We start from the raw sequence: 18,922 nt of genomic DNA, 5'->3' as shown, positions 1-18,922 counted from the left end.
CATGGATCTCTCCAAGTGACAGTGACAGAAACTAGCATGGGGACTCCAGAGAAGGAACTACAGATGGGGTGTGTGGCCAGGATCACCCAAGTGTGCAAAGAGTCGAGCAAACTAGAAGCAGATTCTTTGAAGGAGAACCAGCTGCACTCCAGGCTGCCCAATCCCTGGCAGTGGAGCACTGTGGGTATAAACCACTTGGTGACCTTTTCTCAGGGAGCCTGTGCCATGACCTTGGGTTCCTTCTCTGAGCATCCTCAAGTCCCAGTTAGATGCTCCAAAGAGACACCCCATCTTGAACAGCTGAACGGAGGCACTGTGTACATGATTTCTGGATCTCAGATCTGCAGGGTGGGGGTAAGGTCCTGGTGTTGCCACCCTGCTGGGCCTGTATTCAGCTGTAGGCTGGTGGGGATTTCAAATGTAGTATGGACAGTCACAGCCCAGACCTCAGCAAGAGATATGGGGCCTATTAGCCCCTATTCAGTAATAACAGGACTGTCCCTGGGGTCCCCAGAGCTGATAGAAGACAGTACCCTGGACTGAGGTTCTCTGGGCTGTGCTGCTTCTCCAGGCTCAGGTACTGGAGCCTGGTCAGGACCCGGAGCCTGGAGTCCCTACAGCTAGGCTGTCCAGGGGCTGGTTGATTTGCCCCTCTCCCATTTAGGCTATGAGGACTGTCGGGAAGCTAGGATCCCAATCCCAGTAGCAGCTTCCCGATGCTACATGGCCTCTCTCTGGGCCCAGACTCCATCTTGTGCCGTCCTGGCACTAGCCTGGAACGTGGCCAAGGGCTGTAAACTGGTGCCCACTGTGTGCTTCCCCCTGTGTATCTTGTATAAAGGCAGAGGGCTGAGTGGCCCTGAGGTGCAGGACGGGGCCCTGGCCAAGACCATCCTGGTCTGATGCGCCCCCTGCCTCCAGAGGGCCATGCCCACAGGCCTCAAAATAGGGAGGCTGGGAGGGGAAGCCCACAGCACAGTGGCTCCCTAGATGCCCAACTCTACCCCTTCCTCACCCCTCCCTCCACAAGGGGGGTGGGGTGGGGTGACAGGAACAGGAACCGGGTCCCTTCACTTTCTGCTCTGCACCACCAGGAGGAGCCCTTGTTCTGACCTCAGTGGGCACCTTAGCTCAAAGGCCAGGATGAGGTGGTCCCTCCATGCCAGAGGACCCAAACTTGGGGCTGGGTCTCTACTGCAGGGAGAACTGACCTCCACCCAGCACAGTCCCCTCCTGGGTCCCAGCACAGTCCCCTCCTGGGTCCCAGCACAGTCACAAGGAAGCCATTGATGGGACTTTGTGCCCAGAAAGATCCCTTGACCTTGGCCTGGAGCATAATTCCCTGCAGCTGGTCCTGACCTCCTGCTGGTCTCGACAGAATAGAGAGCCTGGGCTTTTGGTCCCAGGACCTGAGGTTCTGGGGCTGTTTGTTCTGCAGCTGTCTTAGCTCTACCTGACTGATGCGGCCTCACCTGTCCAAGGAGCAGGAGAACCCACACGTGGCCCTTTTCAGCCTTCCGGTCCATGCAGACTCGCCTGGTTTCCTGATTCTCCAGTGCAGGGCTGGGTGGAGATGCTGCCCCAACTGTCATTCAGGGCCACAGTGACTGGGGGAGGGGTGGGGGTCAGGGGGTGTGATCATCTTTAGTTCATGTCACCATGAAGTCCACAGAGGCTCAGAGCACAGCCAGAGCCATGCTGTCTCTGCACCACAGGACAAGGTGTAGGTGGCCCACCCATGGGAAGGACAGGCCTGGAAGGTCCCTGGAGTAGCCCTATGGGAAATGGGGACATTTCTGAGGCAGGCAGCCAGACCTCTGTGAGTAGAGGGAGAGGCTGGTGGGCCATTGCCAAGGGCTCCCCATCCCCCACCTCCTTGCCATGTGTCCATCTACTCCGTGTTTGGCTGAAAGCTCAGCAGTAAAGTATCTCAGTCTGTCCCCAACATCAAGTTTATTGAGGTCTTCTTGTCCTACTGCCCCAGAGCCAGTCCTTGAACCTGCAGGAAGAGGCCCAACAGGAAGGCCATGGGGGTAATGCTTAGAATGAACACCAGGGGGCAGGGCAGGGCCAGCAACAGGCTGCCCATTGCTGGTGGTTATTTAGAGCCTAGGGCTGGTTACAGATCTGTGATTGGATGGGGAGGGGGAGGAGGGGACAGTGACTCAGGAAATAACACACAAGCTATGGATGCTTGGGGAGAGGTAGTGAAATCCAGACTACCTTAGTCATTAACTCTGAAGCATTGGTGTCTGTATTTTCTTTCGTGTGCTACAAAGTCACCCTTTGAGGGAGGTCCTATGAGAATCTCTTCTTTACTAATGGGGAAAATGAGGTACTCAGTTACACAGAGGGTAGCAAAGGATTTAACTACAGCCAAATCATCTCATAGCCCTTAGGCTTTGGGGAGAGACCATCCTGCAGCACATAGTAGCCAGGAAAACAGCCCCCCCAAAGCCAGCTGGAAGAGTATACAAAATGCACAAATGCCCAGGTGACAAAATTGTCCTTTCCAAGGATGTCTGTGCAAGTGGAGAGGGCTGATTCCCACTGGAGGGTCACATGGGTCACATGCCCACTAGAGGTGCATGCTCACCCAGCACTGTCCCTACTCCCTCCCCTCTGGGTATTTGACTCTCTCCAGCCTGACTGGGCCTGGGCCTGCCTCAGACCCTGCACAGTCCTGCACAAGGAGCCTGCTTGCAGAGAGGGACACCGAGGCAGGGTTTGTCTGGTCACGTAGCAACCAAGAGTCTCTGCCCTTCTTGCAAATGGCATCAGGAGATTGAACAATGGGAGTGAGAAAAACATGTGCCAGGCACCAGTGCTCACACCTGTGATCCTAGTTACACAGGAGGCTGAGATCCTGGGGATCGAGGTTCAAAACCAGCCAGACTAGGCAGAAATGTATTGAGACTCCATCTCGATTAACTAGTAAAAAGCTGGGTTGGAGGTGTGGCTCAAGTAGCATAGCACTAACCTTGGGCAAACAAACTGAGCAAGACAGCAAAACCCCTATAGCAACGCAAAACAGTCAACAAAGCAAAACATGTAAAGGATTAAAAAAACAACCTAGTGGGTATGGAGGTCTTAGCACTTTCTCTCTCTCTCTCTTTTCTTCCACTCTCTTTACTTTTTCTTTTCTTTTTGCCAGTACTAAGGCTTGAACTTAGGTCCTGGGTGCTATGTCTTAGCCTTTTTGCTCAGTCTGGTGTTGTTCCACTCAAGCCATAGTTCTACTTCTGGCTTTTTGCTGTGCAATTGGAGATAAGAGTCCTATGGACTTTCCTGCCTGGGACTGGCTTTGAATTGCAATCCTCAGACCTTAGTGTCCTGAGTGGCTAGGATTACAGACATCAGCCAGCAGTGTCCGGCCAACCACGGGTCATCCATGTGGCCATGGGTCACATTTACTAAAGGTTCACTGTATGCTGTCAGGGTCCCCAATTTTTCACATGGCTGACTCCTAATCATGCTCCCTGAGTGCTATCCACAGAGAGAGCAGGACTGTGTGGACCAGCCAGTCTGGCCTGGGAGGAATCTGAGAAGGTGACTATTGAGCAGACAGACCCCTGAGACAGGGACGCAGTGTTCTGGAGTGGGAACAGTATGTGCAAAGGCTCTGGGAGCTGGGAAGGGGCGGGGAGAGCAGAGGGAGATGACTGAGGAATAGCTGGAAAGCAGTGAAAGCAGAGGGAAGTGGGTGGAGGGCTAGCTGGTCAGAGTTGGAAGCTTTGTGTTCTCTAGCCCTTGGCAGGCCCTCCCCTCACCTGGTTATCTCAGCTTCCTCATCTGCAGAGTTGGAGCAATAGTCCTGACTTGAACCAGTGCTACTCACACGCCAGCTACCCTTGGCTACGCACTGTACCCACCCAGCCCTTCTGTAAGGCACTCTACTCCACTGTCCTGCCCAGAGGACCTGGCTCACTGTGGGACCTTGGGTAGGTTAGTTTCCCTCTGTGGGCCTTTTTTCCTTTGCTTTCTTGATGATAGAACCTCTCCACCTGGAGGGGAAGGGAGGGACTTTCAACATGCCTGGTGGGCAGATCTGTCCTGGGAGAAGGGGAGAAGCTGCTGGTGGGCGCCAGGTGCCAGACCTTTTTGGATGATTAATTAAACATTTACTTATTTCCAGTTTTCACACTTTGGAGTGAACCCTTTGTTCATTTTTTTCCAAACACAGCAGGATTTTTTGGGTGGATTCCCGCCCCCCTCCTCTCCTTTATCCCTCCTCCCCGCCTCCCGCGCCCCCCCCCCTTCAGCTTGGGAAGCAGGGCTGTGTCTGGTAGAGGGAGTGGGGTGCAGGGCAGAATAGCCAGTGGGGAGGGGTGGCCACAGGAGGGGAGCTGGGCTGTCTACAGCCTGACAAATGGTCTCCCATAAAGTCCTGGCCTCCCTCACGAACCGCCCACCGCCCACTATGAGTCCAAACAAGCCAGGGATGCCACCTCGGCAGAAAAATGAGGCTATTCCATTAACATCTGACACGGATTTACAGGCCCCAAACAGAAGAACTAGCGTGTAAACACCCGAGCCGGCTGGCCCTTGCAAGGCCTCTGAGCAGGATCCTAGTAATTAATTAATTGTCCGCCTGGCCCAGAGGGACTAGGGCCCCAGGACCCAGCCTGTGGGACTTCCAAATTGGAATCCCACTTGGCCTGGCACATGGAGCGGCAGGGATGCGGAAGCTGCTAGGAAGACACCCAAAGAGAGCTGCGCCCATTCTGACCGCCACGTTGGGTGGTCTTGGAATTCATGTCCTCCCAGTGGAATAGGGCAGTGTGGCTGGTCGTGGGAGCTAAGGGCCTTCTGAGCATCTTGTGAGGATTGCACCTGCCAGGCCTGAGCACCGCCCACCCCTACGATTGTCTCTAGGCCACTCTGTTGGACACCTGCCCAGCCTAGGATGTTCTGCATACAGGAAACACTGATCTGCTTTATCATCTCATTAAATCAATTTGGTTGAGTTAATAAGTGTGCAAGGACACATCAACATGGCTGCAGGGGCCTTTTTACACTGAAGAGGGACATTTCCTACATGTCAATAATGTTCCCTTGTCTTCTTGTCAAAGGGAACGCTAACAGAAATGCAGTGTTTTCTAATGCATCCAGCTTTTTTCCCTTTTCCTTTTCCCCTTCCCTTCCCTTCTTTTCCATTTTCTTCCCCTCCTCTCCCCTCTCCTTCCCTCCCTTTTCCTTCCCTTTTCTCTTTTTCCCTTCCTTCTCTTTGCCTTCCTTCCTCCCTCCTTTTCTCCCTCCCTTCTTCCCTCCCCTCTTCCCCTACCCTTCTTCTCTCCCTCCTGTTTTCCTTTCTTTTTTATTCCTTTTTCCTTCCCCTCCTTCCTTCTTTCTCTCCTTCCCTCTCCTTCCTTCCTTCCTTCCTTCTTTCCCTTCTTTCCTTTTTTTAAATATAATTCTTTCCCCTTCTCCCTTCCCTTCCCCCTCAACTATTCAGGGGTCTCTCATTCATCCTTCCAAGGGGCCTTTCAAGGGCCTCAACTATTGATCCCTCAACTCTGATCCCTCAGCTGGGGGCTGGGGCACATGGACTGTGACCTGGGGACAATCCTGCTTGCCTCTGGGCGCCATCAGGATTACAGAGATAAACCACATTAGCCAGCATGCTCATGGAAGGGACACACAGTGTTTCCTGGGCCATTATCATTGCTCAAAAAGCCATCCATTTCACCTTAAAGTCTCGGGTGCCCTCTTGCTTCCTGGCTTAGCTCAGCCCCTGAGATGAGCTGTAACTCCTGGCTGAGCGCTGAGCTCCTGGTGAGTTCCTCCCCTCTGCTTCCAGGTGTGTGAGGCTCACAGATGTCACAGTGGACTCAGTTTCCTTGTAGGTGAGTTTCCTGTGGGTTCATGAAGCCACTTCTGGGAGAAGGAAGAGGAGGAGGAGGAGGAGGAGGAGGAGGAGGAGGAGGAGGAGGAGGAGGAGGAGGAGGAGGAGGAGGAGGAGGAGGAGGAGGAAGAGGTGTCTGGCACTTGCAACAGATGGAAGTACAGAGTTTCTGGGGAATTTTATCCTTTTGTGAAGTTGTTTTTCCTGTCCTAAATTCAGTACTGTATAGTACTTCCCTTGCCGTGTTCCAAGTCATCAAATCCGGCTCTTCTGACACCTGTGAAGCAACTCTGAAGGCTATTGGTGGGGCCCAAAATTGTGGGCTGTGCCCATACTTCCTTGTAGAAAAGAGAGATGTAATATCCCTCCCAATCCCCCAACATTGGCCCTGGCCTGTCTCTCTGATTCCCTTTCCACATCATCTCTGGAATTCAGCTCCAAATCATCATCTCTTTTCATTACTCTCCAGCTCAACAACCTCCCATAGTTCCTTACTCTCCAGCCTGGACATCCAGAGCACAGCAGGGCAGGGGATCCTGTAGGTGCTCTAACAAGCCTCCCTATGGCCTAGTTTAAGACGGTCTCTGGACTTTGACCCTATACACGCCAGTGTGGGGGTCATGCACTAAGCCAGTGGTGGTCCTGTCTCCACAGCTCATGGGCCCAAGTGGAGAAAGGGACTTTTAGAATAAAAGCCACTCCTATAGTGGCTTGACAGGAGGTGTAAGAGGAAGAGGTCTCCAGGACTGTGAGGGTGTAGGCTAGGGTAGGGGTGGGGATTGCAGGGACATGAGGGGCTGGGGGAAAGGGAAGGGTAGGCAGTGTTGAGCTGGGCTAGACGGGTCAGTCAGGCATCCGGGTGGCCTTTCCTGGGGCCTGGGGTTATCACTGTTTCCTCCTGTGAGGCCTGGGTGATTCATGGCCTGAGGGCATACGGGCAGGTGCTCAGGGGCTGGTGGATGAGGCAGTTTCTACCATGGTGGGCTAGCCTGCTCTGTCATGTAAGCTAAGTCTCCCCAGCCCAGCCCATTCTAGATAGAAGACATTGGCCTGAGACCCCCCTGGACACTGTCTCATTCTGAACTTGCCCGGACTCAACAAGTTGGAACTGGCCTTCCCTGGGCAGGAGTGTGTGTATGGGGTGGGGGAAGGGCATCTTAGTCTCATATAAAATACAGGCTGAGCACAGTCTTTACCATATACATTTAGAGTAAGATGCTGGTCTTCTGCGCTCCTACAAGGATCACCACTGAGCTAAGCTTCCACAATTTAGGGCTGTCTCTAGCCCATGTCTCTAAGCTCTTCCAAGTTCTCCCCTCAAAATAGATCCCAAGGCTTAGGAACCACACAATCAGCTTTGGTGACAGAAGCAATCCTGCTTCTCTAGTACCAATTTTGTATGGTAACCACACTTTTTGTCAAAATAATTGATAAAATAGCTTAAGGGAGAAGAGGCTGTTTTTAACTTCCTTTTTATTAACATATGTTAATTTTACAGAGGAATCCCACTGTGACATTTCCACACATGCACATGAAGTAAAATACTTTGATCATATTCACCCTCCAATCATCCTCTGCGCTCTCCTTTTCTTCCCCACTGGTCCCCTCCTCCTCAGTCCTCATTTACACTCATGTCATTTTTTATGTCTATATTCTGCATATGAGAGTGAACATGTGATACTTGTCTTTCTCAGTCTGACTTATTTCATTTCACAGATGCTCTTGAGTTCCATCCATTTATTAGCAAATGATATTTCATTCTTTTTTATGGCTTGAATAGTTCATAGTGTATATCACTACATTTTCTTGATTCATTCATCACTCAATGGACTCCTAGGCTGAGTTCATAGTTTGGTTGTGCCGGTGTCTATGGATCGTATGCTGATTTACATTCCCTTAGATATATTCCCAGGAGTGGTACAGCAGGATCATAATGGAAGATCTATTTTTCATTTCTTGAGGAACTTCCATACTGATTCCAGAATGGCTGCACTAGTTTGCATTCCCACTGACAATGGGTAATGATTCCTTTATCCCCAGATCCTCACCAACATTTGTTATTGTGAATTTGCCAATATTATTCTTCACAGGAATATAAAAAATTTCTAAAATATATATGGAACCACAGACAATCCTGAATAATCAGAGCAATCTTGATCCAAAAGAACAAAGCTGGACGCATCATATTGTCAGATTAAAAAAAAATAAAGCTGTAGTAATCAAACCAATATGGTACAAGCATAAAATGTCTCCTCAACCAATGAACTAGAATAGAGAGCTAAATATATCCTGATATCTAATGCCAAATGATTTTCAAATAGATATCAAGAAGACACAATGAGGAGAGGAGAGTCTCCTTAATGAATAGTGTTAGGAAAGCTGCATATCTATGTACAGAAGAATGAAAATAGACCCTTATTTCACTACATATACAAATATCAACTCCAAATGGGCTAAAGACTTAAGCATAGGCCTGAAAGAATGAAACTACTCAAAGAAATTCCATGAAATGAATCTGAGCAGAAATTTCTTGAGTATGACTCTAAAGACATAAACAATGAAAGCAAAAATAAGCACTTAGGACTGTACCAAACAAAAATAGCTCTGTATAGCAAAGGAAGCACAATAGAGGAGGATACAATGTGGACTGGGAGAAATTATTTGCAAAACATAATTGAATAAGGAGCTCATACCCAAAATATTCAAGGAACTCCGATTCCCCAATAACAAGGAAACAAATATATGTCTAAAAATGGTCAAAGGAGCTGGGCACCAGTGGCTCATACCTGTAATCTTAGCTACTCAGAAATCTGAGATTTGAGGATCATAATTCAAAGCCATTTCTGGTAGGAAAGTCCATGAGACAATTATCTCCAATTAACCAGCCAAATTAGGGTTGTGGCTCAAGTGGTAGAGCACCAGTGTTGAGTGAAAAAACTAAGACAGTGGCCAGGCAGTGAGTCAAGCCCCAGTATACATGTGTGTATGTGTGTGCGTGTATGTGCACGCACACGCACACACAAAGAGTCAAAGGATCTGAATGGATAGTTCTCAAAAGATAAACAATCTACTGTTTTTAAAGCCATGGATGAGTTTTGGCATGAGCTTTGCATCATTTTCTGTAAATGATTCTTTTTGTAAAGCCATCAAATGTATGTTTGAATGACTTTTCATCTGAGTATAGGACAACATTTAAATCAATACACAAATCAAGTCATTCAAGCTGACATGATTGGAAGAAAGTGGATGCAAGAAGGGAGGATAGGGAGCGCAGGGACCTAAAGTCCTTTCACACAGGGCTTGGTCATTTGGAACAATCAAATTGTTCATGTGGGGGTAAAAATTCTTACGTTAGTGTAGATTCCATGCTATTTGATAAAAGAAAGCAACCATGATATAAACTGGACTTTTTTCTTTTCTCTTCAGTATAGTTACCCTTCAATATACAGAAGAGCCTGCTTCCAGGATGCCCTCAGAGACCAAAATCGATGGATACCTAAGTCTCTTGTAGAAAATGGCCAAGTATTTGCATAACTTAGGAACTTCCTCTCAGGAACTTTAAACCATCTTTAGATAACTTATCATAGCAATGCAGTGTAAATGCTATCTAAATGATCGTCCTATTTTATCACTGGGTAATAATGATGAGAAAAATGTCTGCAGATGGTCAGTATGACACAATTTGTTTTCAATTTTTCCATCCATGGTTGACTGAGTCTGTGGATGTGAGATTAGTAGGTATGGAAGGTGGGTTGTGTTTGCTTTAAGAGAAAGATTCTTAAAGCTGGTGGGGTTTTCTGATGCCAGGAAACCAGGAAATGGGAGAGTATATTTAGCAATCAGAGTGGCTTAGTTCATGGTAATTGGCATATGGATACTTAGTAATTTGGATTCCAGTTGTTTAAACAGATAGTCTTGACCAGATTAAACACACTGTGAGTAGGTCTTTCTTTGAGAAATAAGATGGAGAATGCCTTGCTGAATGGTAGGTTAGCTTTCTCCAGGTTTTAATGATTTCCCAAATCCTTGCATAATGATTCTGGCTATTTCCTGATAACTCATGGTCTTCCTGTTACCTTTTCTTTTCCCTCAAAGTTTAGCAAACTCTTCCTTGTATTTTGATACAACCTGAAAGATGTCTTTGTTTTTATCAACCCACTGAATACAAGATGCCATCTCAGAACTGTACAGGAACTTTGTGAAGCCGTTCAAACAGTCCCAGCTTCTTACTGCTTTTTCTTCCCATTTGCTGAAATAACCAGAGACGCATACCATGTTCATGGATTGGAAGATTTAACATGTTGAAGATATCATGTCTGAAGGATCCCACACATCCATCCCAGGGGACCATGCAGAGGCAGGCAGGCACAGGAGAAAGATTATTATAAGGTTTATTAGAGGAGCCATATCTCCCCCAAGAGGGAGAGCACATGGTTTCCATCCCCATCCAGGTAGCCGGAGGGGCTGAGGGATAGGAAATGAGGTAGATGGGAGTTGAGTGGGTCTGGGTGGGGAGAGGGAGGGGCCAGCTGTATGGAGGGAACTTCAGGAATGGGAGGGGGGCCCAGGTGCTGGTGGAGCTGAGGACCAAAGGTGAGCCTAATACTAACAATGTCAGTACTACATAAATTGATCTAGGCATAATGTAATTCCTGTCCAAAAAAGATGGATATAGATAAGCTTATTATAAAATTTAGATTGAGAGCAGAAGCCTTAAAGAAGTGTTAGGGGTGGCATTATGTCCTCTTAAATTCAAATGTGGATACCGTAATCCCCAGTACCTCAGTATGTAGCCTTACTTGGAAATAGCATCTTTATAGAGGTAATGAAATTCAAATGCAATCATTGCATTAACCTAATGACCTTATGAAACTCAGGGCTTTGGTACTGTCTCTGAACTTTCTTGCTTAAAGATAATATGCTCTAACACTTGAGCCACACCTCTACTTCTGGCTTTTTGGTGAAGATAAGAATCTCACAGACTTTACTGCCTGGATTGGCTTCAAACTGAGATTCTCAGATCTCAGCCTCCTGAGTAGCTAGGATTATAGGTGTGAGCCACTGGCACCCAGCTTATATCCTTCAGCTTCTTCACTCAAGGCTGGTACTCCTGCTGTTTCAGCTATAGATCCATTTCTGGCCTTTTGCTGGTTGATTGGAGATAAGAGTCTCATGGACTTTCCTACCCAGGCTAGCTTTGATCCTCTGTTCTTGTATCTCAGCCTCCTGAGTAGCTAGGATCATATGCATGAGTCACCAGCTCTTGGCTATAATGGACTCTTACAGCTCAGTAATAAGAAGATAACACAATAAAATCGGATAAAAGATTTGAAAGAGTCTTCAAGGAGTAAGGGAATGAAAATTAGCATATAGAAAGTGCTTATTAGCATTGCCACTCAGGGAGATGCAAATTCAAAATGTATTAAAATATATTCACTAGATTGGCTAAAATGGAAATGACAACCCGGGGCTGCAGCTGGTGGAAAAAAAGAGGGCTCACTGCACAGAAGACTTTGGTAGCTTCTTATTGAATTAAACACCTACTTACCATAAAAGCCACATAAAGTGTTTTCTTTTTTATTCTTGGGTACTTTCCCCAGAGAAATGAAGTCCTGTAGTCCAGAACTGCTCTATTTATAAGTTACTTTAACTGGAAACAGTTCCCAAATCTAGCAACAGGTGAGCGAATGAGAGGCCCTGGGAGATCTGACTGATTACTTCTCCCTGGGGAAGAATTTTGAAATCATATGAGGGGCCAAAGAAACCAAACTCAGGACAGACATGTGGTAGGATTCCATGCATAGGCAATCTGTGAACAGGCAACACAGGCCCCATAGGGACAGATGCATCACTGGCTTTCTGAGGCTAGGGTGGGATTACCAGAGGGGCTCAGGAACATGGAAGTGCTCCATATCTTCACTGTGGTGGGCCACCCATGGCACTTCACACTTGTTGGTGAATTCGGTGAATTTCATAGTGTGTAAATCATAGCTCTATAATGTTGGTGGGTTTTTGTTGTTGTTGTTGGTGGTGTGTGTGTATGTGTATGTGTGCATGTGTGTCAGTATTAGGGCTTGAACTTAGGACCTTATGCTTTTGCTCAGCTGTTTCTGTTTGTGACTAGTGCTGGAGCCATGCCTCCAAGCTCTGGTGTTTTGCTGGTTTCTTGGGTATAAAAATCTCACAGGTTTGTCTGCCAGGCTGGCTTCAAACTGCAATTTCTGCTGTTGTTTTGTTTTGTTTTTAGAAAATCAAGTTCAGCTCTGTGTCCCTTACAGAGGCACAGATCTTAGAACCCCTGCACACAACTCCCAACCCCCTCACCCCAAAAACCTCCAGCAGGAAACCTGCATCCAATCTCCTGAGCGGGTCAGCTCCTACCTGTGTTTGGAAATCCAAGCCTGACAGGTGGGGTGGGTCTTGCTGTTTGGGGGTGGGGTGGGTGGGTTGAGGGCTGATTCGTTAAAAGGTTTTATGAAAGCATGCTAAATAGACCGTGCAATTGCGAGCATAAGTTCTTCTCTGGTGGAAATTACTCAGCCATTTGGTTCTTATTTTGGTGAATGCGGTTCGGCCCTTTTGAACACTCACTTGATATTCCTCGGCTGCCAAAGCAACAGGAAGATATGCTTTGAATTCCCTGTAAACCCCGTGTAAACACCAGACTTACGGGTAATTGCAACAGAACACCAGCTCTGCCTGGGCAGTTCTGCCTGGCATGTCTTCCTTGACTACTACCACTAAACACACCCAGACACTGGGCCCCTAAGCTTCAAGGTCTAACGCGTGCCACTTGAGTCCCCACCCCAGACAGACAGAGGCCAGGGCTTTTGGGAGGAGCGTTTGGGGAAGAGTTACTTGTCACTCCCTAGCCCTTGGCCTGTGGTGTATGGACTCCCTTCATCCTGGGCGATCCTGCCATCAACTTGACTCTGGTCTCCAAAGTCAGGACCTCAGGCATACTCCTAACACTGGCTTCTGTTCAGCTGAGCATCACAGGAGGTTCCACAATGGTCTCGGGTTTCCTTCCTATCCTACCTTGGCTGCAAGGGCAATGGTGTCTTTCTCAGCTCCCAGGACACCCACAGATACAAGCTTCATCTTCACCTTTGGGAGTGTTGCTTATATGTATTCTGACCAATCACTGGGGGTCCTGCCTCAAATCTGTAGGGTGGTCTCCTCTTGTTTCCTGGCTTTCTGGAATCTTCTCAGAGTAGAGGTCTCATTCAATCAGACTTCCTCTGAGGGCTTGAGGTGCCAGGGAGCATTCATCTGAGTAAAGTCCCCAGAAATCAATATTTTAGTCAAGGCCACTGGCACTTGGGGAGAGGAAGTCAGGGCTACGGCCTGGACGAAGCCTCTGGTCCAGGTTGGGCAGGCCCCACATGGCTGAGGCCCTGTGGAATGAGGAGGGGCTGTGGGCATGGGCACTCCAAGTCCCAGCTGGCACACCACACAGAGGCCTGGCCTTGGCAGTGATAGGACGGTGTGGGACTCAGGGAGGCCTCCTACCCTACCCTACTTCCATATGGCACACAGGTCTATAAGAACTGGAAGTAGAGGCCTGAAGGCCCCCCAAGCCGGTAGGGTTTTACTCTGCCAGAGCTGTCTCCCTAAAACATGCCACATGCCACATGCCACATACCACATACCCATTCTCAGGCTCCTGCCATTTCCAGCATCTCCTCCTTCCAGATGAGCTCTCACCAGGAGGGATATTTTATACCCAGAGCCAACTGGGTCACAACTGGACATTGTTAGGAGGGTGAAGGTGGAGCAGAACCAGCTGCCAGGATTATGGACATGTTGGGCTACTTTGCTGGACCTTGGAGCCCATAGGATCCCATCAAGAAATAGAGGAAATGAACAGGCCGACGGGAGGAAGAGGAAGAGGTCTGGACCAGAAAAGCCTGACCTCCCTCTTAGAGAGCTGCAGAGAAAAGGTGACTGAACTTAAAGTCATGAACACTTCAGCAGAGGGCTGAAGCAGGACCCTACCAGGGGCGGGGCCTCGTGGTCATCTAAGTTCCTTGTGGATAAAGGTAGGCTTCAGCTCTTGAACTCACAGGGTCACATGAGCATGAGGAATAGTGACACATGTGAAACTCTTAGTTCCTGATAGGTACACAAGACACACCGTAAGTTGGTTACCAGAATTATTGGCTTTAAGGCAAGGCTGTAGCGTATTTGCTTAGCACATGCAGGGCTCTGGGTTTGATCCTAGCACCACAAATGAAACAAAACAATGATTAGTTCCAGAAAAGCCTCTAAACTCACCAGTCTCCTACCCAGCCAGGGCTCTATCTCTTAGGTTAGGCCTGGGAGTAGGGGTGGGGGCCTTACCTACATGGCAAATGACAGCCATCTAGGAAGTTACGGGAGAACATCCAGCTACGGTGAACTCAGCCATTCTGACTTGATGGGCCCTAGTTGTTACAATTCCGCTGTCATGGTGTGACTGTGTCCCTTCCAAACTTCACATGTGGCCAATGTGATCAGTATTAGGAGGTGATCAGTATTAGGAGGTGATCAGACCAGAAGGTTCCTCCCCAAATGGGTTCAAGGCCCTTATAAAAGGTTTTAGGAGCTGGGTGCTGGTGGCTCATGTCTGCAATCCTAGCTACCCGGGCAGCTGAGATCTGAGGATAATAGTCTGAAGTCAGCCTAGGCAGGAAAGTCTGTGAGACTCTTATCTCCAGTTAATCACCAAAAAAAAAGTAGAACTGTGGCTCAAGTGGTAGAGCTCTAGACTTGAACAAAAAGCTCAGGGACAGTACCCGGGCCCAGAGTTCAAGCCCCAGGATCTCCACCCCTAGTCCCACCCCCCACGAAAGCTTCAGGCAGTGTTTGGCTCTCTACTCTTTCTTCCTTCCATCTGTTAACTGACTCTGATGGTAACTTGAAGCTAGACTTGCCAGCCTCCAGAACTGTGAGAAACCAATCTTTGTTCTTTATAAATTACCCAGACTCAGATGTTTTGTTTTAGCAGCATTCATGGATCTCCTCCCTCACTGTCCCCTCTCCCTTCTCACACTGAATCCAGCTTCTCTGACTCTCTTTGGTGATTCTGGTAAGCCTCAGATTCTGTTCCTTATCTCATCTCCATGCCCAGCTATTGGCTAGGCCCATAGAGAGGGGCTCTATACATTCTAGCTGGGAACGGACTTGGAATCACTCAGAGGCGTCTCTGCTGACATGTCTGACTAGAGGCTGGGATGAATACACATGACTTGAGCTTCCTTATACGATGGTAGCCTCTGGGTAGTGGGGCTTTCATGAGGAAACTCAGGGCTCAGTAGGAGGATTTGCAGTGAACGTAGATAAAGCTAGTGGTCTTTGGCAGCCTGAGGAGCAGCCACAGAGCTGCTTCTTCCTCTTCTGTCACACAAAGCCATCAAGGCCTCTGAATAGTCCAGTGGGAATTAATTAATTAATTATGTCAGCCATGGGGCCTGAATTCTGGACCTGGGCACTGTCCCTCAGCTCTTCAGCTCAAGGCTAGCGCTCTACCACTTGAGCCACAGTGCCACTTCTGGTTTTCTGGTGGTTTGTCGGAGATCAGAGTTTCACGGACTTTCCTCTCTGGGCTGTCTTTGAACCGTGATCCTCAGATCTCAGCCTCCTGAGTGGCTAGGATTATAGGCGTGAGCCACCAGAGCCCGGCTTATTATTATTATTTTTATAAGAGTCTTGTCAGACAATTTGCAGCCAAGTGTTTTATCAGCACAAATAGCGGTAATGATAATGAGCATTCCTGGATAATGACGAAGCCCCTGGGCTGGAGCTTTGCCTGTGCCCCTGCCTTTGCCTGAGATCCATGTCTTATTAGCTGGATGTTGTTCTTCCCCAGGTTCCTCGTGAGGAGGAGGCTGGCTCATACTGCATGCAGGGACTGGCTCTGGCTTTTCTCCTGGTCTCCATAACTCCCTCCACTTTGGCAACCATTACACATCATAGCTGAGTGACAAGCTCCTTCATCCTGTCATTGAGTACCAGCTGTGGCAGCCAAGCGGGATGAGGCCCTTGTTTCCCTCACTGTCTGCATTGGCAAAGCAAAAAATTAACAAGGTACATGCCAGGCAGAGTGGGATGAGGGGTGGAGCAAGGAGAGGCCCTTTAACAGGGACCAAGTAGAGAGAAGACCTGAGGCCTGCACCGACATGGGGAAGGATCCCATAGGCAACTGGAATCGTTGATGCAAAAGCTCCTGGGATAGCTGGGCATTTGTGGCTCACATCTGTAACCCTAGTTACTCAGGGAGCTACATTTTGAAGATTGAGGTTCAAAGCCAGCCCAGGCAGGAAAATCTGCAAGACTCTTAGCTTCAATTAACCACCAAAAAGCTGGAAGTGAAGCTGTTGCTAGTTGCACTAGCCTTGAGTGAAAAAGCTAAGGGACAACACCTAGGCCATGAGTTCAAGCCTCAGTACCAGCATACACACACACACACACACACACACACACACACACACACACACACACACACACACACGAGTCTTGGGTATCACTGAGCTGGGAGAGTCTGAGGGCCAAAGCAATGACATAGGAAGCCAATGTGTGAGTAGAGATGTCACCTGGATCTGTCCTGAGAGTCCTGGACCAGGTTCTGATTCCCTCCTCTGATATGATCCTCCTCACAGGGGATCATGGGAGGAAATGAGAGGGATGAGTAAAGGAGACTTCATCTAAATAAAGTTCTGTCTTCTGTCCTTCCACCTAGGCCGAATATCTGTCAGGAAGCCTAGTCCCCACTCAGAGACCTAGCCTAGCCAGTCAGTGCCAAGGCCAGCCCCATGGCAACCCCTCCCTCCCTCCCTCTCTTCCTCTCTGCCTGGCTGCTGGGGGCTGTCGGGCAGCCTCAGCGGCAGATCAAACAGCCCCCCAGGGCTGGGCCTTACCCATCAGGGAAACATGCTGCTGTGGAATGAGGTGATTTCGAGTAACCGATGCGAGGAAATGGGTATTTATGTAACAGTGGGCATGGTTTTTATTTTCCCTAATTTTCAGATTACTTTCGATTAGGCCTCTTCGGAGTAGAAAAGGCTTGAAGTGAAATCGATCCTGCCTAAATCATTATGGCCCGGCCCAGCCCCAGGCTGCCTCTGCAGACAATTACCCCAGACCCCAGGGTTAGGGGGCAGACTCCAGGCAGGGAACATTTCCTCGGAGCTCACTCAACCCTGAGCAGTCCAGGGCTCCAAACGAAGCCTTTTGTGCTGCATAGTACACTATGGCCATTGATTCTGACATCCCTCTGGCCAGAGCTGGGGAAGGACAGAAGAAAGTTGTTCCCACCAACATCTGGACTCTGTCTCTCCTCCCTGCCCCCTCTCTGTTCTGACTTGGGGGGTGGGGAGAGGGAAAAGGAGAAAAAAATATGCCCAGGCCAAATTCAAATGCTTTCATAAAATTTGTCCTAGAAATGTTTTGACATGAATATTTTTGTCAGTCTCCAGCATCTGCCAAAAGAAACTCAACTCCCGAAGACAGCTTGGATATATTCTAGAGTTGACTCCAGAGCTCCCTTGAGGTGAGCAGGCGGGACCTCAGCACCTGAGAGGCCACCTGGAGTAATGGATTAGGGCATAAGGTACACTAGTGCCATGCAGAGAAGGCCAATGTGACAATCAGAGGCCACCTTCCACTTACCCACAGGTGGGACCAGCACCTGGTTCAGTGGGATGCAAGGATGGTGGAGTTGGAAGGGTGGTAGTGTTGTAAGGAAACTCAGTTGCAAGAAAGAGAGAAGGCACCACTTGAGGCCAAATTATTCATTCATCTTTATTGTAGAGCCAGAGGACCGCTGGTGGACTCTTAAAGATCAGCAGCAGCAAATACAGCTAGCACAAACTTTATACAGACCCAAACTATAAAAGCTGTATGGAATTAAACCTAACAAAAGTGTTATACATAAGCAAAGCAAACCAGATGAGGACACTTAAACCTTATAAAAGTGTTAAATAAAAACAAACCATGAGCCAGGCCTGGTGGCTCACACCTGTAATCCTAGCTACTCTGGAGCTGAGATCTGAGAATCATGGTTCAAAGCCAGCTCAGGCAGGAAAGTCTGTGGGACTCTTATCTCCAATAAACCACTAGAAAACTGGAAGTAGCGCTGTGGCTTAAGTGGTAGAGCGCTTGCCTTGAGCTGAAGAGCTGAGGGACAACGCCCAGGCCCAGAGTTCAAGCCCCACAACTGACCAAAAAAAAAAAAAGCAAACCGTCTAGGGAAACAATCAGGCCAATTATCTAGGGGAAACACAGACCCAGTCTCCTTACTTCAGTAGGAACCATGGAACCATGAGGACACCTGGGAGGGAATCCTATACAGGACCATGGTGGTTTCCTTCCAGGAAGTTGGGCAAGTTGAATATTTTTCTTTTTTTTTTAATTATAATTTTACCTGTCTGCAATGAATGAGAATTACTAAATAGGTGATGTGTGTGTGTGTGTGTGTGTGTGTGTGTGTGTGTGTGTGTGTGCCCTGAGCCTAGAACTCAGGGCCTGAACACAGTCCCTAAATTTCTTTTGCTCAAGACTAGCATTCTACCACTTGAGCCACAGTACCATTTACCATTACAGGTGTGATCCACCAGTGCCCAGCCTAAACAGGAAATTTTATTTTATTTTTGTTGGTCATGGGGCTTGAACTCGGACTGGGTGCTGTCCCTGCACTCTTCAGCTCAAGGCTAGTGCTCTACCACTTGAGCCACAGCGCCACTTCTAGTTTTCTGGTGGTTAATTGGAGATAAGAGTCTCACGGACTTTCCTGCCTGGGCTGGTTTGGAACAGTGATCCTCAGATCTCAGCCTCCAGAATAGCTAGGATTACAGGCGTGAGCCACCTGCACTCACCTTAAACAGGTAATTTTAAGAAGATTTTTAACTGAGTATGATGGCTTTGGGAGGGAGAAATGGAGAGCACTGTAGTTTCAAAGCCAGCTGGGATAAAAATCGTTTATCCCTAATACGAGTACTGTAATAGTGCAATCACTGGCATGGAGGTTCCTCAAAAACACTAAAAATTGATTACAATCCAGCAATACCACTCCTGGGCATTTATCTGAAGGAAAGTAAA

The sequence above is a fragment of the Dipodomys spectabilis genome, unplaced genomic scaffold (genome assembly GCF_019054845.1).
Source record: "Dipodomys spectabilis isolate Male_0828 unplaced genomic scaffold, ASM1905484v1 ptg000098l, whole genome shotgun sequence".
Lineage (NCBI taxonomy): Eukaryota > Metazoa > Chordata > Mammalia > Rodentia > Heteromyidae > Dipodomys > Dipodomys spectabilis.
Note: the sequence above shows the minus strand (reverse complement) of the source record.